Below are 17,075 nucleotides of genomic sequence, written 5' to 3'. Positions count from 1 at the left end.
AAATTCATACTCAATATTTATGTTTGAAGTTTTTTTGTACAGTTTTCAGTTCTAATTTTAAAAACTTATCATTTCTTCATAGCAAAGATCACAACTTTTGTTAAACAGTGACGCAGACCTAGCCATAGCCAAAACCCTAATCGGAAGTCAGAGTTTCTAAAGTGAAGTCGCCATATTTCAATATATGTGAACATGCCTTATCCACAAGAGATCCCTTGCTTTTATAATGGAAAAGGGGCTAGCCCTAGTGCTAATTCACCTGGGGTATGGGGCCTTACATAGAAATGATCCAAATGCCCTATGGCCTACATGATTATCCTAACTAATGGCCTACGACCAAGTTATCCTCCTAGAGTGGTCAAGCTGCTAGGAGGCAACCTAGACCCACCATTCCAATATCACTTGCCCAACAGGGGTCAAGTAGGCCACGCCAGGGAAAGACCTCCGAGCTCGATCTGGGTGGGCTTCACCTCTACGAAGTACGATTAGTCCACATAAGAAAGGGAAAAAGGTGGCCGATCCTTACTCGTGTGTATATACTACATACATAAGGAATAGGGATCTAGAAGTTGAAGTGATTGAAGAATCCCAGAATTTCATCCACACTATAATCACTTCAAAACAGAAAATTATTGGATGGCAATGCACCTTTGGGACAATATAGCTATGTGGCACCTTCGAAGGTCCAATCCATGGTGCTGCGTTGGTGACTTCAACGAAATCTTGCACCAACATGAGAAGGATGGCCTAAGACCCCAAGCTGAGCGGCAAATGACTATCTTCAAGAATTTCCTTGACTCCACGGAACTAATGGATATGAGTCTCAAGGGGGCAAAGCTTACATGACAAAGCAACCCTCGCCAAGGTTTTGTCACAAGGGAGAAAATTGATAGATGTAATACCCCGATTTCGGTGGCGTCACTTTAGTAACCAAAAGTAAACTTAATGCGGAAAAACGTGAATATATTTTTTTTTTCGATTATAACTAAGACAAGACTGAAATAAATAAAACCCAAGTGCGAAAAGTAATAAAACTAATATACAATATATAAACAGCCCCCGCTGTAAGTAACAACCTCGTCACGAGTAACCTCCAGTGACGGAAAAAAAGTGTAGCGCCCGAAGGCAAAAGGTACAATCCACAAGAAAGGTCAAGTGTCCGCAACACCATCCCTCAAAACTGAGAATAAGCTGGCCCATCGGCCTGAAGCAAGACCTCCTAAGTCCAACCAACTCTCTGTGATTCCCGTAAAGAACCACACAAAAAGCTATAGGTGGGAAACTACCCTGTCCCCAAAGAAAACAAATGATGTTCAGAGCTAAGACTCTACTCCTACACTAATCCCATCTCGAGGAGCTCACACCAGCACTAAAACCTACATGCTAGCATGATCGTCGCCCGAATCTGAATTCAGAACGACCTAGTCTAAGTACACCATCCGTCCTCCTCTCGCAACCACGATGCGCTCCTGTTCCAGCATCTCAACTCTAGTTCCCCCCGAAGGGTGAACCATCATAATCTAGTCCGCCATGGACATCTGACAAAGGGCGTTTGTCCGCCAAAGCACACACAGAAGACGCGAGGGTCAACTCCAAAGAATTAAGTAAATAATAGTACCGATAGATGCAGATAATAGAATAGCCACTTAGGCTTATAACTAGGGATAACATCCTAGGGTTGCATATTTCTCAATGAACATAAACGACAGTAAATTACAGTTAACATGCCTCAAATAGAATTAACAAGTACCAAACACACTCATCAACTATGTCAGTATGCATGTTGCATGAAATGATATGCAGGTTAACCCAGTCAACCAATATGCAATCCGGAACGGATGGGCATCAAACGGATCAATCCTAGCACCAGCAACGGTGGGACCATTTCTGCCCGCGTGCCTCTTACACCACACAAAGGTAGCCAGATCAGCATAAAACCCGAAGGCCTGCCATTCGGTCTGCTACTAAGAGTCACCTAGCAGCGCTCTTACGCGGAAATCCCGGTCTTAGAACCATTTTGGAATCCTCCGTGGTCCGGTATCTCGCCGTGTTTAAACCACTTAATGAGTGCATGCAATGCAGTGATTAGCCAACCAACGTCTCCGGCCTCACTCGACACGTCGCCACGTGTTCTAGCTAAATTAATGTCTCTAAAAGCTTACCCTAAGGTAAAGTCGATTCTGCGACAAAATACAATAATCATAAAATGAGTGCAACCACTCACGATGACTCTTCGGGTCATCAATGCTCTCACGAAGTCTCACGCTTCAGTGAAGTTTCATGCTCTCACAAGGTCTCACGCCTCAGTGGAGTTCCATGCTTTCCACAAGGTCTCACGCCTCAGTGGAGTATCCCGCATTCACAAGGTCTCACGCCTCAGTGAAGCTTCATGCTGTTCACGAGGTCTCACGCCTCAGTGAAGGTCCATGCTTTCCACAAGGTCTCACGCCTCAGTGGAGTATCACGCATTCACAAGGTCTCACGCCTCAGTGAAGCTTCTCGGCTCATCCCTTGGATGGCTAACAAACTGCTCAACGAGCGAAGGAGTACCAACATACTCAGAACTTACCAAACTCCTCAACACTTGGATCCGACGACACTCCTCGTTTTTCCAAAACTATGACTTGACTTCCAATGCCTTCCTTCGAGGTTGTTATCATTACTTAAAGATTTTGAGGTTATTTAAGGTCTTATGAATTTTCTTTATAAAATAGATTCCATTTCGTCTTATCGCAAGTCTTATACATTTGCAGGATCTCCCAATCCCAAGTCGCTTCCAGAGGATGTCTCGATCCACTAAACAAAATTAAGGCCCGAACCTCGTTCGTCCTAACAAACTTTCTCAAAACTCTCAAAATAAAATCGGCATGACCTGCCCGCTATTCTCACCATTCAGAATCTCAGATTCCAGTACAGAGCATATTTAAATCATCACAATCAACAACATGTCATATATCAATAAATCGCATCATAAACACTTAGCACTTAGCATATAAAGCATGCACCACACATCCTAGATTACCCACATAGCACATAGCATGTAAGACAATCTCAAAAACATTCAGTAGATGAATCATCTACATTGTCAGCCGAAGCCTCAGAAAACATTTTCCAATCACACACAATTCCAGTGCATAAACAGTAAACAATGTCGAAACATCGACCCTAAGCATTAACTAGAGATTCAGTGAGAAGCCCTCACCTGCAGATTCTCCAGGATTATCTTCTAACTCTTCCTCACAAGCAAAGCGTTGCTCCTCAGGAAATTCCTCAAAAGTTCCTTTAAAGCAAAGTCACAGAAATACTATCAGAATCTATCGAGAACTAAGCTATCGATACTTACTAAGGTTACACAAAGTAATCTATACTCTAAGGTACGATAATCTAGCGCGAAAGACAAGTTTTCGGAAAAGGAAATTTTCCTCCTCCCCCTTAATAGGGCTCGGCCACTTTGGTTAATTGTGGGGTACGATTTTTCTTCGATCAAACTTGGTTCCTATGCTTTCATAAGCCGTAACTAAGGGTATTCTGAACTCGGAAAAATTATCGGATCAAAAACTGTCGCAGGGGTATTTTGGTCATGATTTTTAACTTAGGATTTTCAAAACTGAAATCCCAAAAATAAAATTTTGCAGGGACGTTACTAACGACGTTTATGACAACTAATCCTACTAACACTAAGCTAAGGCGATAGTTTTTAGCCTAAAGGTTGAAGCTTTACTCCAAAAACTCCAAAAATGGGTATTTTAGGTTCAAATTGATTCCGGCGGAATTCCGGCGACATAACGGAAAATCTAACCCGGCAGAAGTGATCTTGGGCGCATAAGGAAGAGGTTTAGAATCAGAAATGAAAGATTCAGGATAGTTTTGCAAAAACCCATAAACTATCCACTCAGAAAACTCTACAGAAAAGCTATGGAAAAAGCGATCAGAGGTTAGGATTAGCGACTATACCTCGAAGCCTTGAAGTAGCAACTGATTGATCGACGATCAAGCAAGTAATGAAGAAAACTCTTCTTCCTTCTTCTTTGTTGAAGCTCGCGGCCTTGGAGAGAAAAATGGAGGAAAATTTGTTTTTTTCTTCCTTTCTTTGCTATATATAGAAGATGGAAATTCGCGGGAAAATGAAAGTTTCGCGAATCTGATTTTTCCGGCGTCATTCTCCGTGAATTAATAGATATGTTTTGGCAAAAGAATTCCAAAACTATAAAGAGGTCTCCTTGTATTTTTGGCAACTAATGCATAGTCGGTATAAAACTATTTTACCCGATAAGTTGCTTTTTGCATCGAATGTCGGAATAGAAAACTTCCTTCTGAAGAAAGATTGAAATCATCAAGAGAAATGGGTGTACGCGTGTAGAATATTCATTTGAAGCTCTGAATAGATAAAGTCTTCATTGTCGAGAAATTCTAGGGTTTTGAAATACCAGGGATTCGGTTTCGGCAAACTTCCGATGATTGGAATCGGACGTTCGTAGATCCTAGAGTTTCGCCTCGAAACGATTGTGATATATGGAAAAAGAGAAGTTCTAACATTTCTCTGAAGATTTTTGGAATTAACTTCCATCGTGCCTAAAAGTGAAAATTAGCTATATACTAGGGTTTCTGACCTAGGTTTAAGCGTAAAACGATCGTGCTATAACTTTTATCGACTTCAATTACGAACCTCAGACTTTTCCTGAACTTTCTCCTTCATACATTTATTTCATTTACTAAACTCTTGTTCAGGTTTCCCTTCGCCATGCATCAAACCTACTGGTGAATAAGAATTTATTCACTTGGTATAAACTGAAAAACTTGGGCCTTACAATAGAGTACTAGTTAACTAGGCTTGGAGAAGCAAATAACCTCATGCCACGACCCATGCAAACTCTATTGTAAGTTCAGATCATGCTGTTATTTTTTTGGACCCTAAACCACAGAAGCACAGTGGGAAATCCTTCCAATATGAAGCATTCTGGGACGAACATGATGATTGCAAGAAAACAATCCAGGAAGGATGGAATTCACCTAGGGATACAACAGGTAATTGGGGGGAATATGAAGCCAGGAGCAAAGCTTACAAAAGACATTTGGTCACATGGCAAAAGACAACCTTCTCAACACCTGACAAAGAAATCACTAAATTGAGGCAGGAGCTTGCATTCTTGACTAATCAACCATATAACGATATCGATTGGGGACAAGTGGCTGCTTTAAAAACAAGAATCAATCAACGGTGGAAACAGGAAGAGATGTATTGGGGCATGAGGTCTAGAATCAAGTAGGCAAAATGGGGAGATCGAAATACCATGTTCTTCCATGCAACCACCATCCAAAGAAGAATTGTCAACCGATTAGAGAAGCTGAATGATGACAATGGAAATTTAGTTGAGGGGTAGGATGCTGTTATAAGGGTCTTTCTCAATCACTATCAAAATATTTACACCCGGGAGCCTACTTGGGACTACCAGCCATTTGGGGTAGGAACAAGACACATTCCTTGAAATTTATCAAAGAGCGTATTGAAGGGAAATATTGATAAAGGCGGTTATTCAAGCCATTCCAACTTATGTGATGGCCATCATAAAGTTCCCCAAGGGTTTTTGCTCCACCCTTAGCTCGTTGGTGGCCGGTTTTGGTGGAAAGGGCAGCATAATCTTAGGGGAGTCCTCTGGAAAAGCTGGGACTTTCTAACAAGAAGGAAATCAGTTGGAGGCCTCGGGTTTAGAGACTTCTCTTTCCAAAACACGGCTCACCTTGCCATCCAAGCCTGGAGGATCTTAGCTAACCCCATTGCTTTATGGGTTAAGATTCTAAAGGTTGTCTATTATCCAGACTGTGATTTCCTGGCAGCCACAAAGCCTCGAAGCTCATCTTGGATGTGGAATAGTATGCTTGAAGGCCGTGACTTCCTAAGGGAAATGGTAGATGGGCGGTAGCAAGAGGGAACAACATTAGTGTATGGGATGACTCGTGGCTGTGGAATGGTGAGTCATTGCAACAATGGAATAATGGGCTGCCCCTTATGGTAAATGCACTCATGGATAGCTTAACATTTAGATGGGATTAACACAAAATTAGCTCCCTCTTTCCAAGAGCACAAGGCATGGCGATCCTACAAACACCTAAAGGCCTTATTGAGGAGAATGATAGACTCATTTGGCCACATCAGCCATCAGGAAAATTCAGTGTTGAATCAGGTTACCAAATTCCCAAACAGCAGGCCTCGTCTGTTAGTGTCGTTGTTGGGCCTTCACATGCTATCCCCGATGAGCTTTGGGCCTCTATTTGGAGCAGTCTGGTACCCCCAAAGATTAGGAACTTTGTTTGGAGGGCTTGTCATAATGCCTTGGCAGTTAAGAACAACCTCCATAGAAGAAGGATCTCCCCATCCAACCTCTGCCCAGTTTTCCAGACAGAACCTAAAACCATAGAGCATGCACTACTCCTCTGCCCGTGGACAAGAGCGCTATGGTTCGGATCAGCCCTCCAAATCACTATTGCTACCAATGTATCCTTTTGATCAATGGTTGTCCCAAACTCTGAATAGACTCAACTCCCTCAACTCACTAGATAAATGGCTTCCACTCTTACCTTGCACCCTATGGGGCATATGGAAAGATCGAAACAAAGTAATGTTTTCCTCTGATGTCCCCAACCCAGTGAATGTGATCAGGCAAGCACAACTTTCTCTCCAGGATTGCACCCTGAGTGATGCTGACAACACCACCAGTGCCACTAATTTTAATATGGTCCCAAGAAGCCGTAATCAAGCTTCCTGGAGGGGGGAGGTCAAACTGAACACAGATGCTACTTGGATAAATGGTTCACGTTTTAGCTCAATATCCATAGTAGCTCGCGATCACATCGGCCAAGTCTTTACTGGCCTTGCTAGGGGTATTTGCTGCCCTTCACCTCTCTCTCTGCAGAAGCCTCAGCTCTTAGAGAAGCTCTTATCCTAGCTACCAATTTGGGTTTGGAAAGGATTTGGCTAGAATCAGACTGCCTACAGCTCATAGAAGCTTGCAATAGGAAGAGGACCATTGAGGAGATACATATTATAATTGATGATATTGAAAAATTGAAGTGGAGCTTCCAGACACGCAAATTTACCTGGGTCTCAAGGAGCACAAATCGAGTGGCTCATACAATCGCACAGCTTCACAATAGCAATCTCCTCCCCTCAAATTAGTGCCTAGCCCCTCCTACCAACCTTGCATTCGAACTCATGAAGGATAGGAGACCTTTTGAAGCATAACCAGACTAAAGCTTCCTCCGTGCGCCAATTCAGTGAGGACTCACTTCAGGATTGAGGAGGAAAGCCAAGCCGATTGACTGTGGATGATTGTTAAGGTGATGGAACTTCTGTACTGGTGCATTCAACCTTAGAGGACATGTCTACTAATCACTACCCAAGAGCTTATTGTAATCTCCGTCATCCTTAATTAGATCTATCTTTCATGTTTTTTCTAGTGTAGCCTATAGCTAGTTTGTGGTTCTTTCGATGATAGTGGACTTGCGGCGAGATGTCAATGTTCTGATCTTTCTGGATGTTAGAAAAGAATTAGAGGGTATGATACTCTTCCAAACATGCTCTCAATGTGAACAATTTCATCATGAGTTTTGAACATTTTTGTCATTACTGCTTCTTCATTCTATTATTTTTATCCTATTTCAGAAGGTATGAGGCTTTACATTTCTGACAACAAGGTGATCTTGACGGAAGGTTTTGATGGTGTTGTGCCACCCAAGTATTTCAAGAAGATTGAATCATCGCCTAGCAAACAGTCTATTCCTTTTTAAAAGTTCTTTTTGTAAGTATCACACTAAGTGGAGGATTAATGTTGGTTATGTAAAGAATGTCTTTTTCTTCACAACGCGCAAGTCTAACATCCAATTACATATAAGATCAACGACTCATAAATATAAATGTACACTATATAAATCAAAATTCTTGCTAAATAAAGTTGACCCAACTGGTGTATGTAGCCAGCTAGCTTGCGAGTACTTTTCTACCCTTTTACGGTGTGTTTGTATTTACATTCAAATTGGTCAAAGCACATTCAAACTTCCTTGAAGTGCGCGCTCATAGAAATACAAATATAACCTTAGAAATTTCAAGACGATGCAACCTTAAAATAGTTTTCTTTTGAAATAGCTTGAAGCATAACTCAGAAGTCAGTGTGACTATTTCTGATCCCCATCAGTTGTTGACTGGACTTGAGAAGCATACTACAAGTTCCAAAGAACAACTAGAGATTCTCTATTGCAAGTAGCTTGCACAACTGGGCCACAATCTTTTTCCAACCATCCTGACTATTGAAAGATTCCTGTAAATTTGAGTGTGCTACATTAAGTACCTTAGCCAGTCTATTGCTTCTGCTGCAACAATTGTTAGGCTTGACTCTTTGGAGTTTCCTCTCCTCTATGCGTTGATGTTGCTCGTGAATGGTGGTCTTGAGGGGCGTGTTTTAGCTCTTGCTGCAGAAGTGTTTTGTTTTTGAGTTTTTTTTTTCTAGCCTTTGTTTTGTTATTTGGCACTGTTTTGCCACTCTCTTTTTATATTCCTGTTGTTGTTTATTGTTTTTTTTTTTTTCGTTGGACAGGCTATCCTTTAGCCTCTTTTGTACTGACTATCTTTATCTATGCTATTATATTCTCCTTTTTCGATAAGTACCTTAGCTAGTCAAAGAATATATAAATTATGTTGCCTAATAGAAAGTGAACATTTGACTACATCACAAATCTAACAGTATGTTTGGAACTCATCTAAGAGCCACAACGAAGTTAAAAACATGGTGGAAAGACTTAACTTCTGTAAGTGTAGAATTGATTCTATGTATTGTACACATGGTACCAAATGCACACTAAGTCTGAAAGACTTAAACTGAGGTTAATTGAGCTACAACTTCGCTTGTGGATGCTGACATTGACACATTGTTAAAGTACTAGTATCTAAGCCCGTGCTTTGCACGGTAAATGTTTTATTAAAAGATTAATAATATATTTATAAATTAATATATATTATTGTGTGATTTTGAAATATAAATATAAATTAAATAATCATCATCTGAATTAAAGAAATCTTATCTACTGTAAAAAAAAATATCTACAAATTTTGTGGATATAAACAATGAAATATATCAATTAAGAAGATAGCGTATCAAGTGAGAACAATGTTTATTGTGACGGGTGAGAGCATCAAATCGTGAGTGTACAATTATAAATGGATAGTTGAGATTTAATGTCATTTAATGATCATGTGCTTTTTTTAAAAAATCATGTGACTTTATGTTTTAATCTTCATCATTCATGCTAGATTTAATGGTCACGATTTAATACTCTTATTTCTCAAAATAAACATTGCTCTTACTTGATACGCTCCTTATCAATTATATTGATTTTTTTTTGTTCGAAAATATACATTGCACTCTCTAAGAATTGATCTCTGGACCCCCACGCCAAACTCATATGTTTCATAGCTCTTACCACTTGTGCTATCTTTTGGGGACTATCAATCATAGTGATTAATATAAATATTAATGTGTTAAATCACTCTACAGCATATTTTCACTATCAAATTTCATGTAAAATGTTTCTCCCCGTAAGAGTTTTTACTTTTTAATAAATAAATGTGTATCTATGTTAATTTATTTCAATCCCCATGACACAAATTTTAGTATCAAAGTTTCATATTTTTATATGAGTTTAATGGATATGCACTGACAGTGTAAAATAGTTTTACACAGACATCCAATTGAATTTCGCCAAATCAGAAAATATCTTATTTTTTTAATTAAAATTAAAGTCAAATCTAATTATCTCTCCTATGTGGCATGCTTTGATTGGATGACTGTGTAAAACTATTTTACACTGTCAGTGCATATCCATTAAACTCTTTTTATATATATTTACTTCTAAACTTACGAAAAAAAACTAAAATTATATTTGTTATTTTTAACTTGAAAATATTTTAATGTGAATGTTCTTCCCTATGAGAGCCATATTTTCACAATCAAGTTGTAATGCTTGTGCATATCTACTCTTAAAATTATTTAAAAAGTCCGAAAAAAGTACAAATATTATATTAAAACATATTTTCTATTAGTTTCAACTTAAAAGTATTTTTATATAATATATTCCTCCCTGTAGAACCTTTTTACTATGTAATAAATAAAAATAGACAAAATATGTTGACTTATTCAAATGCTTGTGTAACAAATTTTTAATATCAAAATTTCACATATATATATATATAGAAATTCTAAAATTATATAGAAATTTATTTTTTGTTATTCTTAACTTGAAAATATTATAATGTAAATATTCTTCCCCGTGAGAGCCCTAATAAAACATATTTTCTATTAGTTCAAGTTGAACGCCCTTTCATGAAAAAAAGAATTCCTATCAAAAGTCAAAACAATTGGGGAGAACATAAATTAGTACATTGAACTAATGGAATGGTGCACAACCTAGCGCTTGCCATGTACCTACCGCATACCATTTTATTGACTCACTTAGCCAGCCATATAACATTTTTTACATATTTCAAGTCCTAACAAAAGAAAAGAAAAACAGCAGAAATATACAGCTTTATTATTGCTAAGATCTGATGGTGTAATTAAACATGAACATTGAAAATAAAGTTTGAGGTGTTCAAGTCATTATTTAAATCCAAGCTGGCACAGCGTAGCGCTTTTTCTTTTCTGTGCTTTAACATTTTATTCAATCATGAACAAAATTAAAAGGTACATCATTCAAAAGAATATCATCCGCCATAGGGTCCTTCTAACCAAACTTTATCTACAAATTGAAAATTAATTTTAGACAACAGTGGTATTGCATTGTCTCTTGACATGCACTAATTGACACCAATGAAGGGATTGAGCAAAGTGTTTGCAATCTTTTAGAACCATATTAAGATAAGAACCGATGTCTTTATCATTCTTCAAAGAATTATAGAATATGATTTTGGAAGGCTTTCTTACTCTTCTCAACCAAGTGGCCAAGGAAATTGCAGCAATTTGTTAAACAGGCCATTTATCAGAATGGGATAGTAGCTGTGTGACCCAATCAAAGAAAGAAACTGTTAGGGAAATGATCAAGACTGAGAAAGGAGAAGCAAACCAGATTGGATAAACCAGAGAGCGTCAATTGAACATGATAAACCATTCAATTGGTCCAGCAGAATACATGTGTGCAGCAAATAAATGGAAACTATTTATAAAACCTAGTATTTTATCTGGAAAATACCCTAGAAAACCACAAGATTATTTCATCGTTCTAAACATCACATTTAATATTCCTCTTAATAATGTTCATCAAGTAAACCATCTAAACATATAAGATGTATTATTTCTCCAGCTTAATTTAGTTATGGAAAATATAGAAAATTAAGATGAACACATAATTCTGGATCCAAGGAAGGCAAATCATTCAAAAAGTTGTTCCTGAAATAAGTGGAAAAAAGGGTGTAAGAAGGCAGTAAGTGTATCTTCCTCTTGTAGCTTCAACATAAAAGATGAAAAAAGGGAAGTTATTAAAAAAAATTGAAAAGCAATTAGCATGTTTATTGACTGATTAAAAACAGGATAGATAGCTCTCATCCATGGGGCTTCAATAATGGACTTCTCCTTTCACACATTTTAAAAATCAGAGAGAATGACTCTCCATCCTAATTTTCTCTATTTAGCTACAACTAACTAATCTCTTCTAAAACTAACTAACCCACCTTGCTAATTCCAACTACCTACCTCAACTCATCTTCATTATCCTAACAGTATCGGCCAACACACATGAATCTCTTCTTACAAATGCATGGTAACTCAGGATTTGAGCATTTAACAGCCTAAATTTCCATATGAACATCATAAAACAGCACCTGCAAATTCAGATAAAGATTCCCACCTGCATACTGCAAAGGACATTTCCAATCTGATTTCGAAAAATTGTACTTTCAGGTTCAGCAGTTGGCTGGATGATTATTTGATTCTTGCTTCTTCACTATTTAGTTTCTACAAAGGCAAGATGTTTTGGCATTAGAATAGAATCCAAAGAAAGAATATATGATCAGATAAAATTGCACATTTGTGAATAAAATTGCATAGCTTACTCATCGAATAAACTATTTTTAAATTTTTTATCCTGAACCATGTTGCGGTGCCTATGAAAAGCCATGCCACGACCCAGAAGCTTCTTGCTACTGAAGTTAAAGTGTCTGGTTAAAACCTCAGACATAAAATGCCTTCTAGGGGCTGCCTCAGAATCCATGTTACTATCTAATGTTAAAAAAACATACATGAGTATCATTTTTAATACTCATCATCAGAACAGATAGTGGTCTAGTGTTGAATTCTTCTTCTTCATTCTTAGCCATCTGTGCCAATAAAATAAAGTGTTAATTGGGTAAAATATTAAATCATAGTATAAACACATCTAAATACTAAGGAAAACCAATTCCATATGCAGAATGAGAAAAGATGGATAATACTAAAATTCCACCAAGAAAGGAAATGTTCAATGATCACATTCTCAGAAATCCAATTGGTATTTTTTTTTTCCCAAAATTTGAAATCCAATCGAGGTAAAAAGACATTGAAGAGGATAGGGACCCTATTAGGGGAATAGCGAGAGATTTTAGGAAATGACAGTGCAGAGAAAACAAACAATTTTCAGCAAATCCAAAATATAGGCAGCCAGGGTGGAGAAGATGGCATTAGAATTTGTCCATAGCAGATAATCAAACAACAGACATACCATAAGCCAAATCAGTAAGCCACTTCCTTGCTAGAATTCATCTTTCACAATCTCCCTTTCTTTTCGATCATTTGAACAATAGTCTCATCGTAAAAGCACAATTGAGTGTGAAGGTCTCTGGTGAAAAAAAATGAACCGTGGACTGGCCGGATTTTCTTCGGAAGAGGCTTCAACCAAGAGACCGTTCAATTTGGAGTCGAGCGAGTTGAGGATGAGCTTTCCTCTCTTCAGGTTTTTTCTCCTCCTTTAGACATATCATCTTTGATCTCTCAGTCTTGAGATATACAGATCTTCAGGCTGCCCAAGCGAAGGCAAGATGATTAGCATTAGACAAAGCTAACTATAGTTATGAGTTACAGCAAGGGAATTTAGCTGATATGAATATGACCAGACTAAATAAAACTATGCTCAAGACCAGAAGTCCAAACATCTTGTGTCAGGGAAGGAAATAATAATACGAACCCCTCATTTCAACAAAACCCAGATTTAGGAAGCATGAACCGACCATATATGATGGAGCTCAAAGTTCCATGTTCGTGATCCATGAAAAGGCTAGAGATCCGTCCATATCACATGTAAGAGTTCATCGATCTGCAATGCTCTGTCAAAATGCTTTCAATCTGTGCATTTCGATCCGATGGAAAAGCCCTGCAAAATTTACAGGAAAAAAAAACCAAGGTTTTACTAAGAATGCCAAATTACATAATAAAGCATGACAAAACATCATGGTGAGGAATTAACAGGATCACACAGTCCCGACTTGCAATACCCTCTTCAAGTGAATTATGGATTCTCCATATGTTAGCATCTTCACCTATCAAGCTCTGCAAACACAACCTTATATATCAGTCAAGTCGGCACTTTTTCCAACATCATGATTCTGAGAGACAAAATACCTCATACCTGGTGTTTTTCCAACATCTTTGTTAACTACCTAAATATAATAAAAATATAGATTTGATAATAAAAACATAACTGTCTTTCGAAGAGGATAAGATAGAAAAATATAGATCCATACCTCCAAACTCCAGGCCCCAGATAGAAATCAAAAGCTCTAAAAAAATTCACAAAGAACCCTGAAAGCTTCTGTCTCAGCACAAGGTGATACCTTTCCTTAATACCAATACCCTGAAAAATGAATGCAGAAACTAAACTCATTCACCATGGTTGCTAAAACCGCTGACAAAATCTGATTAGACATGCATATATAGAAAGACTCTTCACATATTACTTTACATGAAGATAACAGCAAAGACTCCAAAAATTGAAATAGCTAGCTTCTTATATATTAAGACAAAACACAATACAAAACCAGAAACTATAATCTAAAATATCATTCCCACTCTCTCTCTCTTGTTCTGATATATGAAACAAAGGAGAAGAAGAAAAACAAAAACGATTGAAAGAAGAAAATGGTCAAAGATAAATGAGCAAAAGGGAGGAGGAGGAGAAGGAGAAGATCTTACCGATGGATTTTTCGGAAGCACCGGGGTTTGAAAGTTGCTGTGTGTGGCTTCGAGGGAGAGGAAGCGCGACATCTGGAGATTTGGGCGCGGTTGAAGATCTGCTGAGGGAGAGAGAGAGAGCGAGAGAGCGGCTGGGAGTGAGAGAGGGAGAGGGGGGCCTAGAGGCGGCGGCTGGGCGTGGGAGGGAGCGGTGGCGGTCCAAGGAAGGTATGCACGGTCGTTGATGATCTAGCGCCACCGTTAGCAGAGAAAGAAGGTGAGATGAGTTTCCGGAGCAGGAAGAGGAAAATAATTTTGAGACAGATCCAGAATTTGAAAACAAATATGGAGAGAGAGATAAAAGTGATTCAATTTGAATTTCAAAAGTTTCCAATTCCCACAATTTGTCGAATTCGTGCTCCTTGACTTTACTGACAAACAGGGAGAAAACGGGGAAGGTTAAAGCAGTTATGTGGTTCTTGCAAGGAGAAAACGGGGAAGGAAACAGAACATAGTCAAAACATATACATATCCACAGTGGGACAAAACATATAACTCCATTGAAATAAGGAAAACCGAAAGCAGGATGCTAATGTGACGCGTGGCAAATTGCTGTGGTAACGACACGTCGTTATTTTGTCGTTGGAAGAGGCTTGTGTTTTGTATCTAGTATAGATATAATGATATAAAGTCTTATGCTTTCTATAACAGACAGTTGGCAATTTATAAAGCTTTGACTAGTTGTGGATGGTAATGCAATACATCACAATACAAATTTTATATGTGCACATAGCTCATTTCCATTTGCTTTCACATCGTCTCCAGCGGAGCTTGCTCCCCTGTTGTTGGCGGATAGCCTTGGTGTTCCTGTTTTAAGGCCTTAGTTTTTCCTTTTCTTAGCGTCACCTACAAAAAAAAAAGCCCATTTCCATTTGCTTTCTCTTTATGTGTCTCTTATTTTCCTATCACATCATCTATCATATCTCTCATTTATATCTCTTTTATTCCTATCTCTCTCAAGGTTGAGGTGAATTTTGGATGTGGATGAATTTTTTCCCATACACTACTATTAAGATATTAAATTTACTTAGAAATACAAATATGCATGAAATAAGTCCTTATTGCAAGAAAATGACTAAAATAACCTAATTTATTAATTAAACTAAATGTAAATAACTAGAAAATAGCCCTAAAAACCTCAGGTCAACTATAGGCGTCAAAATCTCAAGAAAGAGAGGATTGATAAGCCTCTAGGTGAAGAAGAGCCATAAGAATCCTAGAGTTCTACATAATCTTCATGAGAATTCTCCAGAGAGAAATTTTGGAGGGAACTCTCTACCTCACAAACCAGATTTCAATTATGATCAAAAGTGGAGGGAAAATACAAGGCTCTACCATTTCATAGAGGGAAGAAGTGCTACAAAATTAAAGAGGTATGGGTCAAGCTCAAGTGGTCCAAACCTAAACTTTTCACATTCATGCCCACAAAACTCATATTCTAAACTTTTTTGAACCATAAGTGTTAGGCCAATCCAAATTCATATATAGGTCAGAATACAAGTTCTAAAAGCACAACGTCAAACCCATTCCTGAACCTAAGTGGCCCATATACAAGCCTAACTCAAAACACAAACAAATTACAAAAATAAAGAACATAGTGAAAATAGGAAAAATACTAGCTATACAAGCTATGATGAAAGTCAAGTATTGAAAGATGACTCTAACAAGCTCTCCATCAAAGATATCATCCATGGTGCTCTCTCAATAAGCAAGCATGCATCAGTTTTTATTTTTTTGATTGTGCATGAGAATGAAGGTTATTTCTCACTAACACTTATTTTTTACAAATATTCTACTTTAATTTTTATTTTATAGATAATTTTTAAAAATATTCCTGGGAGTTATAAACTCAAACCAAACATATATTTTATTTTACCCGAAAATGACTTCCCGGTAATGAGGCTCCTAAGAAACATCATTCTTGGGAATGTGATTCTATGTCTTCAAACAAACTTCCCGCAAAAGGTTAGGAATACGTCCAAGATTGTCAAGATCAAGATCCTATGCAGGATCGAGATATGGAGTTAAAAATAGTAAATTGTAGGATTGAGATCAGATTGTATGATCTTAAAAAAACTAATATATACTTAATCATACATGATGAGAATTGCGGATGATTCACCATAAGAAACACAAATTCTTAGCATAACACATACCCATCAGTTCTTGAGACATATCCAACATATGATTCCCTTAGCGGTTCTGAACTAGGAGGAGTACTCCCACTCCACCAGCCCTTGAATTAGGAGCACCACCACCACCACAAAATCCATTGAGCTAGAAATAGAGGAGAGAATTATAAATAAAACCCCCAAAACCACTAAACACGAGTATAGGAGACTGGGCCACAAACAAAATGATTCACGGCGATTGACGGTGGTTGGAGTGCTGCTCATGCAATGAAGGTTGGTGAGGGTGAATCGTGTTTGTACAAGGCCTAACGGTTTGAGGGTGAAGTAAGTTGCATTTTTATGTTCAAAGCTTAAAATCCAACTCAATAAAGGATCGTGGGATCAGATTGAAATCCCATAATCCACCTCTGAAGATCGGGATCCCTCCGCAATACGTTGTTATTTAAGATCTTGGTCACGATCCAAATCAAAATGTCTCTCATGGATCGTATGATCCTACAAATTAGATTGTGATCTTGACAAAATTGAGTATGCGACGCATCCTTTCATCGCTGCTAAACAGTACAACACCCTAAATATTCCGTACTTTTCTCTTAATTTCTTTTCTAATAAAATCACATTGTATGTCAAATTTAGTACTTTTTTCTTCTTTCTTTTTCATTCTAGTTGTCTATACTCATGAGTGTCTACCCAAAACTTT

The 17,075-nt window shown here is 37.9% G+C and overlaps 1 long non-coding RNA gene across 4 annotated transcripts; it reads right to left on the bottom strand.

Moving 5' to 3' along the window:
* Window positions 1-10,577: 10,577 nt before the first annotated feature.
* Window positions 10,578-14,325, bottom strand: LOC130730660 (uncharacterized). Of its 4 annotated transcripts, none has more exons than XR_009016425.1 (8): window positions 14,205-14,325; window positions 13,757-13,866; window positions 13,508-13,562; window positions 13,201-13,386; window positions 12,739-13,035; window positions 12,095-12,358; window positions 11,890-11,996; window positions 10,578-11,042 (listed from the first exon to the last, which is right to left on the bottom strand). It is a non-coding gene; the product is annotated as an uncharacterized LOC130730660 (long non-coding RNA). The 4 variants fall into 4 exon arrangements; XR_009016422.1 differs by lacking the exon at window positions 10,578-11,042 and adding an exon at window positions 11,049-11,432; XR_009016424.1 differs by lacking the exon at window positions 10,578-11,042 and having other exon boundaries at window positions 11,532-11,996; window positions 13,499-13,562.
* Between the last annotated feature and the right edge of the window lie 2,750 nt (window positions 14,326-17,075).

This window comes from Lotus japonicus, chromosome 1 (assembly GCF_012489685.1).
Source record: "Lotus japonicus ecotype B-129 chromosome 1, LjGifu_v1.2".
NCBI classification, from domain to species: Eukaryota; Viridiplantae; Streptophyta; class Magnoliopsida; order Fabales; family Fabaceae; genus Lotus; species Lotus japonicus.
Note: the sequence above shows the minus strand (reverse complement) of the source record. Positions and strands in the feature narration are given on the sequence as shown.